Below are 19,662 nucleotides of genomic sequence, written 5' to 3' on the forward strand. Positions count from 1 at the left end.
GTCATAGTCCGGCCATCCGGACACCCCCTAATCCAGGACTCCCTCAGTAGCCCCTGAACCAGGCTTCAATGACGACGAGTCCGGCGCGCAAATTGTCTTCAGCATTGCAAGGCAGGTTCCTCCTTCGAATACTTCATAGAAGGTGTTGAACACAAGGATGGTGTTCGGCTCTACAAAATAAGTTCCACATAGCACCGTAGAGAGAATAATATCCGCACAAATCTAATCTACTGACGTATTCTGCAGCGTGACATCACACCGCGGCCAAGCCTTTATTCGAATCATTTTACTGTTCCACCTCAGCGCGTTTAGCGAGGCCGTTTCCTTGGTACGTCTTGTCAAAGCAGAGATCGGGTCCCCTTATTCCGGGATTCTCATCAATACGGGCGTGGGTAACCCAACCGCGCCATTAACAGCAGCGCTTGGGAGATAAGCGAGTTTTATTAGGCCGGTGGGGGCTCGTAGTTTTGGCCGCCCATATAAGGGGATAAGGATCTACCCTTTCCATTTGCGCCTTCTTCCTCCTTTGCTTATCCGTCCCTGCGCACTCGAGCTCCAACGCCCAAGTCCTCACTTCCCACCTCAACCTTCTCCAATCATGTCCGGAGTAGGAGGTAGATGGATGGCCTCCTCCATCAAGGAGGGGCAAATCAAAAAGTTGAGGAAGGCCGGATACTTGTCTGACGACATCGCGCACCGGCTTCCAGATGGGGGGCAACTCATCCCCACCCCCAGGCCCCATGAGGAAGTTGTATTTCTCCCCCAATTTCCTCCGCGGACTGGGCTTTCCTCTTCACCGGTTCGTCCAGGGGCTCATGTTCTACTATGGCCTGGACTTCCACGATCTGGCCCCCAATTTCATCCTCAACATCTCGGCATTTATCGTCGTGTGCGAGGCCTTCCTCTGCATCCAGCTTCACTTCGGCCTATGGCTGAAGACTTTTAATGTCAAGCCGAAGGTAGTGGGCGGCCGCCAAGCGGAGTGTGGAGGTGCCATGGTGGGCCGGATGGACAATGTCCTATGGCTCGAGGGCTCCTTTGTGGAGACAATAAAAGGGTGGCAATTGGGGTGGTTCTACATCCCCGAGCCGCGTGACCCTAAATGGGCGGCGGCCCCCGAATTCCGATCTGGCTTTCCCACACGGCTCACTTCCTGGAAAGAGACGGGCCTAACGTGGGGATATTCAGAAAAGATGACCGGACTTCAAACCTGCGTCCAAAAGCTGGTGAACAAGAATCTCAAGCTCGTCAATGTAGTCCAGGTCATGCTTATCCCCCGGATCCTCCCATGCCAACAACGGGCCTTCAAATTGTGGGAGTTTGATCCGGCACAGCACCAAACCTTGAGCGGGCTCTTCGACACCACGTACGAAGATGCCTAGAAGGTGTTGTTTAAGGGCGCCGAGGCCCCTGCATCCGCTACCGAAGATCGCAGATTTAGCTCGCGGCGTCAGGCCAACGAGGTAAACTATTCTACCCTTTACGGGACTCTTGTCTTTCATAGTCTGACTCTATGCGGGATCTAAACTCCCTTACCTTTGACAGGACTGGCTGAAGAAGTCCGGGCAGGTTAACTGTCCGGCTCCCTTACCAGAAGACCCAGCGGACGCCCAATTGACGGGGCTGCTGGTTCTGGCACCTCACGTGGTGCCGGAGAAGAAGGCCAAGAAGAAGGCCACGGAGACTCGAAAGAGCTCCCGGCACCTGGTGGTGTCGGATTCATCGCCTGACAACCCCAAAGCACCCTCCGCCTCTGAAGACGAGGAGGAGGAAGAAGAAGAAGCCTCTCCCCCTCCAGCGGGGGGAGGAAAGAAAAGGAAGGCCACCCCAACTGGGGAGGCCGGAGGGTCCAAGAAGGGGAAGACCCTTCTGCCGGACTACACCTCCGATGCCGAAGACGGCGGGGAGGAATGGCCATCCAGGGTCAAGCCCCTGGCAAAATTGTAAGCATCCGGAAATCCGAATAACTTATGGCGCTCCTCTATTATTCGGCATTTTCTGACGCCGAATTTGATCATGCAGTCCGCCCAAGGCTCAGCTCGGCGATTCGACGAGCAACTCCTTGGATTCGTCGGATGTGAATAGCGCTTCACTTCTGACGGCCTCCTCCCCTCTCCCTACGGACGACGCCGAGGTGGAGTCCCGAAAGGGACTAAACCAGGAGGAGGTGGTCCTGGAGGCGCCGCAAGGCGACCTCCCGGACTCCAGGCCCGAAGGGGGTAAATCCCCGGAGGGATCTAAGTCCGGCCCTGGGCAGGACACTGCTCCGGAACCGTCAACAGTTCCAGAGACCGGTAGGCAGCGCCTTCGCAAGAAGGGCACGCCTACTACGTTGGCGGCCTCCGTCCAACCGGAGGCACCGGACGATTTGCTGGAGGCGCTTAACGCCGCCTCCATCGATGAGGGGCACCGCACTGTTATGAGTGCGGTGATTCAAAAGGTTTAGTCCGCCAAGAGCGGGCTGACCGAAGCTTGTACGAGCCTTCTAACTAGCTTTGAGGTAAGTATTCAAAACATATAAAAATGTTACCGCATAGACAGTAGCCCCTGATGCTCAGTTTGTTGTTCGGAAAGAAAAGTCGAGCTGAGGATCTAAAAAGATATACGCAGGAGTCTAACACAAATATGTCAATATGGGAATGCAGGCTGCGTTGCTGACCTCTGCCGCACTGACTGCGGAGGTCAATGCATTGAAGGAGAGCCTCGAGCGGTCCGAGAACGAGCTCGGCCGTGCCAAGAAGCAGCTCAGGGACAAGGAGGGTATGTAATACCGCATGTAAATGTATATAGAAATACTTGGTTGCAAATAATGACAGGACCAACGTAAATGTAGCAAGGGCCACGGCCGAGGTGGCGACCCTGAAGGAAGCGGTGTCCAAGGACGAAAATAGTGCGGCCTTGGAGCACACCGAGCGAGAGAAGCAGGAGGCGCGGGTGGCGGAGGTGCGGCAAGAGCTCCAGGCTCTCGTGGAAAAACACGAGAGTTTGGAGCGTGACTAGAAGACTCGAGAGTCCGAGCTCGCCTTGGCTCTTGAGAGTGCCAAGACCGCTAAGGCCGAAGCCCAGAAGGCCCTCCAGGAGATCGAGGCGATGAAGAAGATAGCGGCGGGTAAGGCATTCTTTATGCAAAGCAAGAATATAAAAGTAAATTATCTGTTACTTACCCGAATCCGGAGCTCTCCAGGAGCATTCGCTGATCTACCCCGTAGTGTGTCTGATGCTGCCGCGTTCTACCGAGCCGAGGAGGGGAGCTCGACGGAAAAGGTGTTCTGGTCTCAATATGCTGAGGCCGAACATCCGATGCCCCTGAGCGACCAGCTGAAGCAGCTGGTCGAGCTACACAAGGTGGCCGAACAGGCCATGAAGGGCCTCATAGTTCGGCTGTGGCCTAGAGAAGCCATGCCTGGGAGCTACTTCGGTCTGATGCGGCGGCTGGTGGACGCGTGTCCGTGGATTGAGGTCATCAAGCGCTCCGTCTGTATTGAAGGTGCCCGTCGGGCCCTTGCCCGTGCTAAAGTGCACTGGGGCAAGCTAGACGCTGAGAAGCTTTTGACGGACGCGCCACCGCCGGGCAAGGAGTATCGCACGCCCAAGATGTATTAGAAGGGTGTCCTGAAGGGTGCCCGCCTTATAGCGGGTGAATGCTCCAAAGATGTAATTTTTGAGTAGACTCGCATCTGTTATCCTGTACGCTGAAAACTTTGTTCATATGCGTTAAGCAAGGCTTGTTAATTTAAAATATTACCTTCTGTGCGGCCGTTTATCAAATCTGAGAGATGCAAGTCGTCGGCTTCAACCCCCATGCCACGAGTGCTAGGTTGTTCGGGAAAAACCTGAGCGCTCTTGTTCCCATTCTTGGGTCCATCTAGGGAGGCGCTCAGCACAACGAACTAGGCCATCGGACTTATAATGCTTTATCACTCTCAGTTAGCCATAGAATTCTATAATTTTAAATTTTGGCGAAGCCCCTAGTATTCGGAAGACCGAGTTCCGGGCGCTATCCACGCCTAGGCTAGATAAATCCAGCTCCTCGCTCGAAGCGGCATAAGACTTTAGGGACTCGAAAAACCTCGCGAATAGCGACCGGTCTCTCGCACTATCATGACGGTCAGTTTTAGCTTTCTCTACTGAGGTCTTAACCCAGCTCAACTGGGACACAATCGCAGTAGTTCTCCCAGCGCTACCTTAGCCAACATTGCGGAACGTAAGGTACCAAAACATGGGAGCTGGGCAAACCCAACTATTGACCCAAGACATGATTCGGAGCTCATGCATATAGTGCTATAAGTTCGGGGTGCCGCACTCGTGAGAGTGTTCGGTCTTCTCACACCTTGTTATGGGGTGCTGAAGCCCCTGGTTTATTGGCCGTACCAAAGTGTACGGTTGCATAATGTCATGACTGAACATATTTCTATAAAAAATAAATGAATACAATAATAGATAAGAGCTATGTATTGTTTATTAAAAAGGGCTGCTATGAAAGCAGAACGATACAAATAGTGCGATAAGCAAGAGATGGGATTATTTGACATGTCCCCCTCCAGGGGCAAGCTGCGGGACTTTAAGTAAAAAATAGGTATTTAGCTCGTTATAGAGACCACCTGGACATTCGACGTGGCTTGTTCTCTCCCTGGCTGTTGCATCGTGTGTTCGGCGAGTGTGTTGCCGGACAGGCCTTCCGAATAGTTGGGTCCTGAAAGTATATAAAAAAAAGAAATGGCAGAATAGGGAGCCCCTAAGTGCGGTTGAGCCGCATTCTGGGCGTGTCGTGGTTGTGCCCCTCCCCTTATGCCCATGGTATTTCCAAAGCGTAATTATGTACGCGTGGTACCGATATCGCCATCTGGCGAGGGCTGGGGTTGGGACCGCACTGCTATGCTTGCTCGGAATGTGCCAGCCGGTTTTGTTGTAGGTTACTTTGGTTGCTCTTGATGTTGTCCGGACGTTTAACACCCGAATTGGAGAATTGCCTTGAGAGGCTACTCTGTACTTCCGCCGCCAGGGCCGTCGTGTGCTCCTTCGTTCGAAGAGAGCATTCGGTGTTTCCATTTACCATGATGACTCCACGAGGGCCTGGCATCTTGAGCTTGAGATATGCGTAGTGCGGCACCGCATTGAATTTTGCAAATGCGGTTCGTCCGAGCAGGGCGTGATAGCCACTGCCGAATGGGACTATGTCGAAGATTAACTCTTTGCTTCAGAACTTGTCCGGGGATCCGAAGACCACTTCGAGTGTAACCGAGCCTGTACAGCTGGCTTCTACACCTGGTATGACGCCTTTAAAGGTTGTCTTTGTGGGTTTAATCCTTGACGGATCTATACCCATTTTTCACACTGTATCCTGATAAAGCAGGTTCAGGCTGCTGCCGCCGTCCATGAGGACTCTAGTGAGGTGAAATCCATCAATGATTGGGTCTAGGACCAATGCGGCGAATCCGCCGTGACGGATGCTAGTGGGGTGGTCCCTTCGATCAAAAGTGATCGGGCAGGAGGACCATGGGTTGAACTTTGGGGCGAATGGCTCCAACGCATAGACGTCCTTGAGAGCATGCTTCCGCTCCCATTTGGGGATATGGGTTGCGTATATCATGTTCATCGTCCGCACTTGCGGGGGGGAAACCCTTATGTCCTCTGTTGTTCGGCGGCCAGGGCTCCTCCTCGTCATCGGTATGCAGCCCCTTGTCTCTGGTTTCAGCACTTAACTTGCCTGCCTGCTTGAACACCCAATAATCCATGTTGGTGTGGTTGGCTGGTTGTTCGAGGGTGCCGTGTATCTGGCACGAGCGATCGAGTATCCGGTCTAAACTGGATGGGCCCGGGGGGTTTCTTTTGAATGGCTTCTTCCGCTGACCGGGTTTAGAGCCTCTGAATCCAGCATTGACTGCCGTATCCTCAGTATTGTTGCCGTTAATGTGGTGCTTGTGCTTGTTGGGACGTGACCTGCCATTGCTGTCCTTGGTATCCGAATTGCCAGGACTCTTGGTTACGTTATTGCTATGAGCTAGCCAGCTGTCTTCGCCCGCGCAAAAGCGGGTCATGAGTGTCGTGAGGGCTGCCATAGATTTCGGCTTTTCCTGTCCTAGGTGCCGGGCAAGCCATTCATCTCGGATGTTGTGCCTGAAGGCTGCAAGGGCCTCGGCGTCCGGACAGTCGACTATTTGATTTTTCTTAGTTAGGAACCGTGTCCAGAATTGTTTGGCCGATTCCTCTGGCTGCTGGATTATGTGCCTTAGGTCATCGGCGTCTGGTGGTCGCACATAAGTGCCCTGGAAGTTGTCAAGGAATGCGGATTCCAGGTCCTCCCAGCAACTAATTGACTCTGCTGGCAGGTTGTTAAGCCAATGCCGAGCTGGTCCTTTAAGCTTGAGCGGGAGGTATTTGATGGCGTGTAGATCATCACCACGGGCCATGTGGATATGAAGGAGATAATCCTCGATCCATACCGCGGGATCAGTTGTGTCATCGTATGATTTGATGTTTACGGGTTTAAAACCCTCGGGGATTTGATGATCCATTACTTCGTCTTTGAAGCATAGTGGGTGTGCAGCGCCCCTGTACTAGGCTATATCGCGACGTAGCTCGGATGAGCTTTGGCTGTTGTATTCGGCCTGGCCGTATTTATCATATTCGGCGTGACGGTTATCGTCACGTGATGTGGGGCGCCCACACGATCCGTAGATCGATCTTGTTTACCTTGCCTTATCCTCCAATATGTCTCGCAGGTCTGTTGCATTTCCCCGTGCTCTGGTATTCTTAGAGCGGCACCGGGGTGCGGCTTGGATTGAGGGCCGAAGGGCCTCTCTGTCGCGGCCACAGGGTGGCTGATCGGGCGCGTCATACGCTGGTGATGTAGGTTTAGTTGCTTCCTCCTCTAATTAGGGTAGCAGCCTGCACTTTGGGTAAATCTTGGAGGGGCATTCGAGTTTATACTCTTCGGCCGCCAGGACTTCAGTCCATCTGTCGGCTAGCAGGTCTTGGTCAACTCTAAGCTGCTGCTGTTTTTTCTTGAGGCTGCTCGCCGTGGCCATAAGCCTGCGTTGAAATGGTCTTGTTCGATGGGATCCTCTGGCACGACGAATTCATCGGCATCGAGGCATGCCTCGTCTTCGGAGGGAGGCATATAATTGTCGTCCTCGACCTCTCTGTCCGCCGCTCTCTCATGAGGGCTGGCTCCTTCGTCCTCCTGCGCTGAATCCTGCTGGAAGGGGTTGTCTTCGGCACTATCCGGGGTGTTGATGTCTCCAGTGCTGGATTCGCCGTTCTTGCTTTGGCGGGATTTAGAGCGGTGTCGCTGACGTTGGCGCTTGGGTTCCTTCTTGGAGGGGTTGTCCTCCTCTTTTTCATCGCCATCCCCTGCTTTGGGGGTGTCCACCATGTATATGTCATATGACGAGGTGGCATTCCAGTGCTCTATAGGTGCTGGTTCTTGGTCGTCTCCTTCATCGGCGTCCATACCGTCGATGTCTTCGGAGTCGAAGTCAAGCATGTCGGTTAGATCATCGACAGTGGCTACAAAGTGGGTGGTGGGTGGGTTTCGAATTTCTTCGTCGTCCGCATCCCAACCATGCTGACCGTAGTCCGGCCAGTGCTCTCCTGACAAAGAGAGAGACTTTAGTGAATTAAGGATATCGCCAAAGGGCGAGTGCTGAAAGACGTCCGCGACGGAGAACTCCATGATCGGAGCCCAATCGGGTTCGATCGGAAGGGGTGCGGAAGATTCGGAGTCCGGAACGCAGTCTGGCACCTTGGAGTCACGGGCCTTGCAAAGGACTGGGCTGGTATTCGGCTCTATCGCTGTAGAGATTGTGGCTCCTGGGGCGGCGTCCAACCGTCCGTCCCTGACTAGCGTAGTCGGCTCCGAGCTAATAGTCCGAGCGGACACCTGAGCGGCACTCTGGGCGCTGTCCGGCGGCAGAGCTAGATCATGCCCATCGAGACAGTGCGGTGCGCTCGGCCGTGGCTCGAATCCGTCGAAGATCAAGTCCCTGCGGATGTCGGCCATGTAGTTTAACCTTCCAAACCTGACCTGATGGCCAGGGGCGTAGCTTTCGATCTGCTCCAGATGGCCAAGCGAATTGGCCCACAGTGCGAAGCCGCCGAATACGAAGATCCGTCCGGGGAGAAAAGTCTCACCCTGGACCGCGTCGTGGTTGATGATCAAAGAATCCATCGGGCCTAAAGGTGACGACACAGAGGAACTCTCAATGAAAGCACCAATGTCGGTGTCAAAACCGGCGGATCTCGGGTAGGGGGTCCCGAACTGTGCGTCTAGGCGGATGGTAACAGGAGACAAGGGATGCGATGTTTTTACCCAGGTTCAGGCCTTCTCGATGGAGGTAAAACCCTACTCCTGCTTGATTAATATTGATGATATGTGTAGTACAAGAGTTGATCTACCACGAGATCAGAGAGGCTAAACCCTAGAAGCTAGCCTATGGTATGATTGTTGTTCGTCCTACGGACTAAAGCTCTCCGGTTTATATAGACACCGGAGAGGGCTAGGGTTACACAGAGTCAGTTACAATGGGAGGATATCTTCATATCGTATCACCAAGCTTGCCTTCCACGCCAAGGAAAGTCCTATCCGGACACGGGACGGAGTCTTCAATCTTGTATCTTCATAGTCCGGGAGTCCGGCCAAAGGTCATAGTCCGGCCATCCGGACACCCCCTAATCCAGGACTCCCTCAGTAGCCCCTGAACCAGGCTTCAATGATGACGAGTCCGGCGCGCAAATTGTCTTCGTCATTGCAAGGTGGGTTCCTCCTCCGAATACTTCATAGAAGATGTTGAATACAAGGATGGTGTCCGGCTCTGCAAAATAAGTTCCACATACCACCGTAGAGAGAATAATATCCGCACAAATCTAATCTGCTGACGTATTCTGTAGCGTGACATCACACCGCGGCCAAGCCTTTATTCGAATCATTTTACTGTTCCGCCTCAGCGCGTTTAGCGAGGCAGTTTCCTTGGTACGTCTTGTCAAAGCAGAGATCGTGTCCCCTTATTCCGGGATTCTCATCAATACGGGCGTGGGTAACCCAACCGCGCCATTAACAGCAGCGCTTGGGAGATAAGCGAGTTTTATTAGGCCAGTCGGGGCTCGTAGTTTCGGCCGCCCATATAAGGGGATAAGGATCTACCATTTCCATTTACACCTTCTTCCTCCTTTGCTTATCCGTCCCTGCGCACTCGAGCTCCAACGCCCAAGTCCGCACTTCCCACCTCAACCTTCTCCAATCATGTCCGGAGTGGGAGGTAGATGGATGGCCTCCTCCGTCACGGAGGGGCAAATCAAAAAGTTGAGGAAGGCCGGATACTTGTCTGACGACATCGCGCACCGGCTTCCAGATGGGGGGCAACTCATCCCCACCCCCAGGCCCCATGAGAGGGTTGTATTTCTCCCCCATTTCCTCCGCGGACTGGGCTTTCCTCTTCACCCGTTCATCCGAGGGCTCATGTTCTACTATGGCCTGGACTTCCACAATCTGGCCCCGAACTTCATCCTCAACATCTCGGCGTTTATCGTCGTGTGCGAGGCCTTCCTCTGCATCCAGACCCACTTCGGCTTATGGCTGAATACTTTTAATGTCAAACCGAAGGTAGTGGGCGGCCGCCAAGTGGAGTGCGGAGGTGCCATGGTGGGCCGGATGGCCAATGTCCTATGGCTCGAGGGCTCCTTTGTGGAGACAATAAAAGGGTGGCAATCGGGGTGGTTCTACATCCCCGAGCCGCGCGACCCTAAATGGGCGGCGGCCCCGAATTCCGATCTGGCTTTCCCACACGGCTCAATTCCTGGAAAGAGACGGGCCTAACATGGGGAGATTCGGAAGAGATGACTGGACTTCAAACCTGCGTCCAAAAGCTGGTGAACAAGAATCTCAAGCTCGTCAACGTAGTCCAGGTCATGCTTATCCGCCGGATCCTCCCATGCCAACAACGGGCCTTCAAATTGTGGGAGTTTGATCTGGCACAGCACCAAACCTTGAGCGGGCTCTTCGACACCACGTACAAAGATGCCTGGAAGGTGCTGTTTAAGGGCGCCGAGGCCCCCGCATCCGCTACCGAAGAAAGGCTCTGCTTTTAACCCGGCGGCTGTGATAGCGGAGCAGGTCTTGCTGGTAAATCGTCAAGCGGGCTATTGCCAAGTCTCACTCCTCATCCAACAAGTTAAGTGCATCCTGACGAGCCTTCTCATTATCTGCCTCAACATAAGCCGCCGCGCGGGGTGAGTTGTGTCGGATGTCACTTGGCAGAACTGCCTCTGCTCCATAGACCATGAAGAAAGGTGTGTAACCCGTAGGTCTGTTAGGCGTAGTGTTGATGCTCCATAGTACAGAGGCTAACTCCTCCACCCAACAACTTGGAGTCCGTTTTAAGGGGAAAAGATCCAGGGCTTGATACCCTTCAGGATCTCTTGATTAGCTCTTTCCGCTTGACCATTGGATTGAGGATGAGCAACAGCCGAAACATCAAGCCGGATATGTTCTCGTTGACAGAACTCTTCCATGGCTCCCTTGGAGAGATTTGTGCCATTATCAGTTATAATGCTGTGTGGGAAACCAAAACGAAAGATCACCTTTTTCATGAACTGAACCGCTGTGGCCGCATCACACTTACTGACTAGCTCCGCCTCAACCCACTTTGTAAATTTATCCACTGCCACCAGGAGATGTGTCTTTTTATCCTTAGACCTTTTGAAAGGTCCAACCATGTCAAGCCCCTAGACTGCGAACGGCCAAGTAATTGGGATCATCCTTAATTCTTGAACCGGCACATGAGCACGTCGTGAGAACTTATGACAACCGTCACATTTACTGACTAGATCCTCCGCATCAGCATGAGCCGTGAGCCAGTAGAAACCATGACGGAAAGCCTTGGCCACAAGAGATTTTGAGCCAGCATGATGACCACAATCTCCTTCATGAATCTCACGAAGTATCACTTGTCCCTCTGCAGGCGACACACAGTGTTAAAACGCCCCTGTTACACTGCAATGATGCCACTCACCATTAATAATCATCATGGATTTGGATCGTCTGACAATTTGTCTTGCCAAAGTTTCATCCTCCGGTAACTCTCACCGGGTCATGTAGGCCAAATATGGCACTGTCCAATCCGGGATAACATGAAGAGCTGCCACCAGCTGGGCCTCCGGGTCTAGCACCGCTAGTTCTTCCTCGGTAGGCACCTTGACAGAAGGGTTATGCAAAACATCAAGAAAGGTGTTAGGTGGCACCGGCTTACGTTGAGATCCCAGCCGGCTTAAAGCATCAGCCGCCTCATTCTTCCTTCGATCAATGTGCTCCACTTGATAACACTTGAAATGTCTAGCCACGGCATCTACTTCACGTTGATAAGCCGCCATGAGAGGATCCTTGGAATCCCACTTGCCTGACACCTGTTGAGCCACGAGATCTGAGTCGCCCAGACACCTTACCCGGCTTAAGTTCATCTCCTTGGCCATCCGGAGACCATGGAGTAAGGCCTCGTACTCAGCTGCATTGTTAGTACATGGGAACATAAGCCGGAGTACATAACGAAATTTGTCACCTCGAGGGGAAGTTAAAACAATTCCAGCCCCCGAGCCTTCTAGCTGCCTGGACCCGTCAAAGTGAATAGTCCAATATGTGTTATCTGGCTTCTCCTCGGGTGCCTGCAACTCTGTCCAATCATTGATAAAGTCCACCAAGGCCTGAGACTTAATAGCGGTATGTGGCATGTACTTCAAACCATGAGGCCCAAGCTCAATATCCCACTTGGCGACTCGTCTTGTGGCCTCCCTATTCTGGATGATGTCTCCCAAAGGGACAGAACTTACCACAGTCATAGGATGACTTTGAAAGTACTGCTTCAACTTCCGGTTGGCCATAAACACTCCATAAACGAGTTTCTGCCAATGTGGATACCTTTGTTTAGACTCAATGAGAACCTCACTAATATAGTAAACTGGCTGTTGAACTAGATGCTCCTTGCCAGCTTCCTTACGCTCCACCATGATGGCAACACTGACCGCTCGTGAATTAGCAGCCACATATAACAACAATGGCTCTATGTCAATGGGGGCCGCAAGAACCGGTGGTTCAGACAATTGCCTCTTCAAGTCTTCAAAGGTAGCATCCGCAGCATCACTCCAGACAAAAGTGTTAGTTTTCTTCATCATCTGATATAATGGAAGGGCCTTCTCACCTAACCGGCTTATGAACCGTCTTAAAGCGGCAACACGACCCGCCAGTCACTGAACATCATTGATGCATGCCGGCTTAGCCAGAGAGGTAATCGCCTTAATCTTCTCCGGATTAGCTTCAATGCCTCTGTTTGACACCATAAAACCTAAGAGCTTGCCCGCAGGTACACCAAACACACACTTGGCCGGGTTAAGCATCATCTTGTAAACCCGGAGATTATCAAAGGTCTCTTTCAAGTCAGATATCAAGGTTTCCTTTTCTCTGGACTTCACCACAATGTCATCTACGTAAGCATGAACATTACGACCAATTTGATCGTGCAAACAGTTCTGCACACACCGCTGATAAGTCGCCTGGGCACTTTTGAGTCCAAATGGCATAGATACATAACAGAAGGCTCCAAACAGAGTGATAAAAGTTGTCTTCTCCTGGTCCTTAACTGCCATCTTGCTCTGATGATAACCAGAGTAAGCATCCAAGAAGCTCAAACGTTCACAACCTGTCGTAGCATCAATGATTTGATCAATACGGGGGAGAGCAAAGGGATCAGCCAGACAAGCCTTGTTTAAGTCCGTGTAATCCATACACATCCGCCAAGTGCCATTCGTCTTGAGCACTAACACCGGGTTAGCCAACCACACCGGGTGATAAACTTCAACAATAAACCCGGCCGCTAAGAGTCGGGTGACCACTTCCCCAATAGTTTTCCGTCTCTCTTCGTTGAACCGTCGGAGAAACTACCTGACCGGCTTATACTTTGGATCAATATTGAGAGTGTGCTCAGCGAGTTCCCTCGGTACACCCGGCATGTCAGAAGGTTTCCATGCAAAGATGTCCCGTTCTCATGAATGAACTCGACGAGCGTGCTTTCCTATTTAGGATCCAAATTGGCACTAATACTGAACTGCTTAGAGGCATCTCCTGGGGTCAAGTCAACAAGCTTTGTCTCAGCGGCCGATTTAAACTTCAACGCAGGGTCATGCTCAGTAGTTGGTTTCTTGAGGGAGGTCATATCCGTTGGGTCAACATTGTCTTGATAAAATTTGAGCTCCTCCGCGGCACAGGCAGACTCAGCGTAAGCCGCGTCGCCTTCTTCACATTCCAAGGCCACCTTTCGACTCCCATGCACAGTGATGGTGCCCTTGTAACCCGGCATCTTGAGCTGTAAGTAAACGTAACACGGCCGTGCCATGAATTTAGCATAAGCCGGTCACCCAAACAGAGCGTGATATGGACTCCTGATTTTAACCACTTCAAACGTCAACTTCTCAGCCCTGGAGTCGTACTCATCTCCAAAGGCCACCTCCAATTCAATCTTACCAACTGGGTAAGCCGACTTACCCGGAACCACCCCATGGAAAATAGTGTTGGATGTTCTCAAATTCTTCGCAGTCAACCCCATGCGCTGAAAGGTCTTGTAGTAGAGGATATTGATGCTGCTACCGCCGTCCATGAGTACCTTAGTGAATTTATATCCACCAACCTGGGGTGCTACCACCAAGGCTAACTGACCCGTATTATCGACCCGTGGAGGATGATCCTCTCTGCTCCATATAATGGGCTGTTCTGACCATCTCAAATAACGAGGAATTGCCGGCTCAATAGAATTCACGGCCCTCTTCTGAACCTTCTGGTCACGTTTGCATAAACTAGTGGTAAACATGTGATACTGCCCACCACTCAACTGTTTCGGATGGCTTTGATAACCCGACTGCTGCTGCTGTTGCCCTCCTTGACCAGACTGCTGCTGACTATTACCGCCTGGATGCCCCTGAAAGCCGGAATTTGAACCATCGCCCGGGCCATGAAAACCGCCAGCGCCTGAGTCGCCGCCAGATCAATGACTGCCATCAAAGGTGTTGGAATTTTTAAATGCCTTCATGATCGCGCAATCCTTCCATAGGTGTGTGGTGGGGCGCTCCCGGGTGCCGTGTCTCGGGCAAGGCTCATTGAGTAGCTGCTCAAGAGATGGGCCTGACCCGCCGGATCGAGGCGGCTTACCCTTATGTCTCTGATTGTTACCTTGCGCATTGGCATTGGCCACAAACTCCGGGTTACCATCCACCTTACGCTTATTGTCGCTTTGATTCCCCGGGTTATGCTGTTGACCCTTTCCATTGCCATTCCTTTTTCCCTTCCCTGTCTTCTCATCGTCAGACGCGGGATCCTTGGTACTATCAGAATCAGCATATTTGACTAAAGCCGCCATCAGCGTACCCATATCCTTACAGTCACGTTTAAGGCGCCCCAGTTTCTGCCTCAGCAGCTCAAAGCTGCAATTCTTCTCCAACATAAGGACTGCAGAACCGGCATCCATCTTGTCAGATGAATGAATTATCTCCTTGACACGGCGTACCCAATGGGTGGTGGATTCACCCTCCCCCTGCTTACAATTCGTCAAGTCCACGATCGACATAGATTGCTTACAGGTGTCCTTGAAGTTCTGGATGAAATGGGCTTTTAACTCTTCCCATGAACTAATGGAATTGGGTGGCAAACCTTTTAACCAAGACCGGGCCGTTCCATCTAGCATCATGGTGAAATATTTAGCCATTGTCGCATCACTGACTTCCAACAACTCCATGGCCATCTCATAACTCTCGATCCATGCTCCGGGCTATAAGTCGGCCGTGTAATTCGGCACCTTTCGAGGTCCCTTGAAGTCCTTGGGCAGGCGCACGTTGCGCAAAGCCGGTACCAAACAAGGAACACAACTGGTTCTAGTGGCTACTCCCGCCTCAACAGAAGTCGTTGGATACTCTAGGATATCCTGATGAGCCGCCTGTTAAGCCGCCAGCTGAGCCACCCGCTTGTTCTCCTGGCGTATTTGGTCTTGCACCAGATTATAGCCACCGTGTTGGTTACGGCGTTGGGCGTTGCTTGACAAAGCTTCGGACTCCATGTGCCTGCTGTAACTCGGGCTCCGGTTCTGACGAGGCGGTGCTAACCAAGGCGGAGGAGTTGAATGAATCATGTCTCTGCTGTAAGAATAGGACTCTTGCTGAGCCAGGGCCGTCTGGAGAAGCTCTCTGACCCTCTGGGTCTCCACTGATGTCGGGTCATCACCGTCCATGGGCAGAGCCGCCAAGCGCGCCGAAGCCACGATTAAGTTCTCCATGGGGTTGGAAAAGTGACCCTCCAGTATCGGCACATAACGCGGTGGTGCCATGCTCACATGAGGAGGTGGCATCTCTTGAGGCTGAGCCGATCCTCCTGCTCCGGCTGTCATAAACTAATTGGCATCTGGCAGGTTACTTGGGCCGACTCCGGGTGTAGCGAAAAGAACCCGAGGGTCATAATTCGGAGGTAAACGGGATTGGGTTTTCTGGTGTCTCCTCCTCATTACCTCATTGGACGCATTTAAGCTCATCGTGAGCTGGTAAGCTTCTGACTGCAACCGCTGAGCCCGAGCGTCGAGAGCCACCCGCTTTGTAGCTAGTCTAGTATCCTCAGCTGCCAAGGCCTCCTTAGCCTTAGCTATCTCCTCACGCACCCGTGCCACCTCCACGTCATGCTCATCTTTGTTCGCAGGGATAACCGTGGCGGTTAACAGGGTCATAAGCTTGTCCATGAGGTCTATCAACACCTGAGCCGGCGGGCGCATAGGGCCACCTGCCCCGGCTGTCCCTATTCCAGATGTTATTGCTGCTGCAGCCGTAGAGTTAGAGCCGGGCTGAGTCCCAGCCATGAAGATTCCTGCCCATCTTGGCGGCTCATAGGGGTCCGGAATACTGATGCCATCGGAACAGCCCCCGAGCACGCCGTCTTGCACCTGATACAATGAATCTGTTGAACCGGCGGACGAATCACCATCTGAGAGGACGACCGTCTCACCATCATCTTCAGATCATTTAGAAAGTTCCTCTTCGTGGATGCAGCCCACGAAAGCACGCTTCATGACAGGTTGAGCTCGGGTCTTCCTCGCACGCTGAGCCATCTCGATGAGGTCGGTGCCGCTGTCCGGCTCAGGTCCCGGCTCTCCAATCCGGCTGATGAAGACGGGGATTCCGCCGAAGGGGACCCGGTACCCGTACTCAATTGAGCCGGCGTCGGGGCCCCAACCTTCGTCGTCGATGTAGATCTTGCCACTACGACTCTTGGTCATCCAGCCCATTACGTATCCCTTGATCCCTTCGAAGTTTCCCTTCAAGAACTCAAATCCACCATGCGCTGGCCCCATGGTGGGCGCCAACTGTCGTGGAATTGTCACGTTAGATGTCCTCGTGAAAGGACTTAGTTGTGGAGCCATCGCAACTAGGAAGCTTGATGGGGTTAATCGGGACAAAGGACACGAGAGGTTTTATACTAGTTCGTCCCCTTACGGTGAAGGTAAGGCCTACGTCTAGTTGGGTTGGTATTGATGTTCCGATGACCAGGGAGCGAGATACGCTATGCCCGGCTCTCGATGAGTTGTTTCTTGCCCTAAGCCGCCAGCGGGTCGTCCCCTTATATACACGGGCTGACGCCCTGCGGCTTACAGAGTCCCGGCCGGCTTATAAACAATGTCCGGCTCGGTGACTAGTTAAATCTACCTTATGATGCAAGTCATGCCATTATGGCGGTTTACTACAACGGGCCTTAAGTCGCCTGTGGGCTTAAGCCCTTTATTGAACCGTCATCTTCATGCTTGGTCTTGGGCTTCTCTCTGGTGAATCCTCTTTACGTAACCCGGCCCCTCCCGGGCGGCTTACACAAATAGTTATATCCCCAACACATACCACGGATGGCTTGAACAGCCTTTCCAAAAGGATATTAGGTGGGACGGGGTCGCGCTTAGCGCTTATGCGGGCGAGGATATCCGCCGCTTGGTTGTTTTCTCGGACCACATGGTGGAATTCGAGCCCCTCGAACCGAGCTGACATTTTGAGGACGGCATTGCGGTAGGCCGCCATTTTGGGTCCTTGGCATCAAAGTCTCCATTTATTTGGGATATTGCAAGGTTTGAATCCCCACGCACTTCTAGGCGTTGAATGCCCATGGAGACTGCCATCCGGAGACCATGCAACAGGGCCTCGTATTCGGCTACATTGTTGGAATCTGTATATAGTATTTGGAGTACATATTGGACTGTATCTCCGGTGGGGGATGTCAGGTCAACGCCTGCCCCTAGACTAGCCAGCATCTTAGAGCCGTCAAAGTGCATGATCCAATTGGAGTATGCGCCATACTCTTTAGGGAGTTTGGCTTCTGTCCATTCGGCGACGAGGTCAGCCAGTACTTGCGACTTAATTGCTCGCCGTGGTTTTATGTTATGTCGAACGGGAGGAGCTCGATAGCCCATTTAGCAATCCGGCCCGTGGCATCGCGGTTATTTATTATGTCATTGAGTGGTACTTCGGAGGCCACCGTGATTGAACACTCTTGAAAGTAGTGTCATAGTTTTCGGGATGCCATGAAGACCGCGTACGCTATCTTTTGATAATGTGGGTACCGTGACTTGCATGGAGTGAGGACAATGGATACGTAGTATACCGGCTTTTGAAGTGGGAACTTACGTCCATTTATCTCTCGTTCGACAACGAGCACTGCGCTTACAACCTGGTGTGTTGCAGCTATATATAGCAGCATGGGTTCGCCGACATTTGGCGCGGCCAGGATTGGATTGGTTGCCAAGAGGGCTTTGACTTCTTCCAGTCCGGCCATAGCCGCATCCGTCCACTCAAAGTGTTCGGTGCGTCGGAGAAGGCGATAAAGAGGTAGTGCCTTTTCTCCCGATCGGGAGATAAAGCGGCTTAAGGTGGCCACACATCCAGTTAATTTCTGGATTTGCTTGAGGTCTATTGGGGTAGCCAACTATGAGAGAGCTCGAATTTTAGCCGGGTTTGCTTCGATTCCTCTATTGGAAACGATAAAGCCAAAGAGCTTTCCAGCAGGTACGCCAAAAACGCATTTTTCCGGGTTGAGCTTGATGTCATATGTTCGGAGATTGTCAAACGTAAGCCTCAAGTCGTCTATTAAAGATTCGACGTGTTTGGTTTTGATGACCACATCATCCACATATGCCTCCACCGTTTCGCCGATCTGTGTTTCCAGGCATGTCTGGATCATGCTTTGATAGGTTGCACCGGCATTTTTGAGCCTGAAAGGCATGGTGTTAAAACAGAAGGGGTCGTATGGAGTGATGAATGTCGTTGCGGCCTGATCGGACTCCGCCATCTTGATTTGATGGTATTCAGAATATGCGTCGAGGAAACACAAATAGTCGTGTCTTGCGGTAGCATCGATGATTTGATCGATGAGGGGGAGGGGGAAGGGATCCTTGGGGCAAGCCTTATTGAGGTCCTTGAAATCAACACATAGGCGCCAGGATTTGTCCTTCTTTGGTACCATCACCAGGTTTGCTAGCCAGTCTGTATGTTTTATTTCTCTGATGAATCCGGCCTCAAGTAGTTTGGCTAGCTCTTCTCCCATGGCTTGTCGCTTTGGTTCTGAAAAGCGCTGAAGAGTCTACTTGACTGGCTTGTATCCCTTTAGTATATTTAGGCTATGCTCGGCCAGCCTGCGTGGGACACCTGGCATGTCTGAAGGATGCCAGGCGAAGATGTCCCAATTTTTGCGCAAGAACTCTCATAGTGTGGCGTCTATTGTGGGGTTTAGCTATGCCCCAATTGATGTTGTTTTTGTAGGATCCGTCGGGTGGACCTGGAATTTGACTATTTCGTCTGCTGGTTTGAAAGATGTGGACTTGGGTCGTTTGTAGAGTATCATGTCGTCCATGTCCATCATGGAGTGCAGCGCAGTTAACTCTTCGACCGCGAGGGCTTCGGATAAATCCTCCAGGCTAGTACGGCGGTTTTATTTTTGGCGCGGAGTGCTATGTCTGGATCACTGGCTAGAGTGATGATTCTATTGGGCCCGGGCATCTTAAGCTTCATGTACCCGTAATGGGGTATCGCTTGGAAGCTTGTGAATGCATCCCTCCTTAAAAGGGTGTGGTATCCACTGTTAAATGGGGCCACTTGGAATGTGATTTCTTCAGACCTATAATTCTCCGGTGTGCTGAATACCACATCCAGTGTAATTTTTCCTGCGCATCATGCCTCCCGACTAGGGATGATTCCCCCGAAGGTCGTACTGCTTTGCTCAATGCAGCTCTTATCTATTTCCATTTTGTTAATAGTTTCCTCATAGATGAGGTTTAATCCGCTACCGTCGTCCATGAGCACTTTAGTAAGCCGGAAGCCCTCCAGAATTGGACAAAGGACCAAAGCGGCTGGTGCTCGGACTGTTCGGAATTGAGGTTCGTCACTGGCATTGAAGGTTATGGCCGTATCGTTCCATAGATTTATTGCTGCGACGTGGCAGACTTCGGCGAGGCTGCGAAGTGCTCGCTTACGCCTATTGTTTGAGGCGAAAGTCTCGAAGACTGTCAGTACTGTATTGTTATTCTCCATGGGATGGTGCTCTGTGGTATTGTTGATGAGGAGGTTCTCGCCGCTCTTGGCCACCTACCGGAGTATCCAACATGGTCTAAG

Source organism: Triticum aestivum, chromosome 2B (genome assembly GCF_018294505.1).
Source record: "Triticum aestivum cultivar Chinese Spring chromosome 2B, IWGSC CS RefSeq v2.1, whole genome shotgun sequence".
Taxonomy (NCBI): Eukaryota; Viridiplantae; Streptophyta; class Magnoliopsida; order Poales; family Poaceae; genus Triticum; species Triticum aestivum.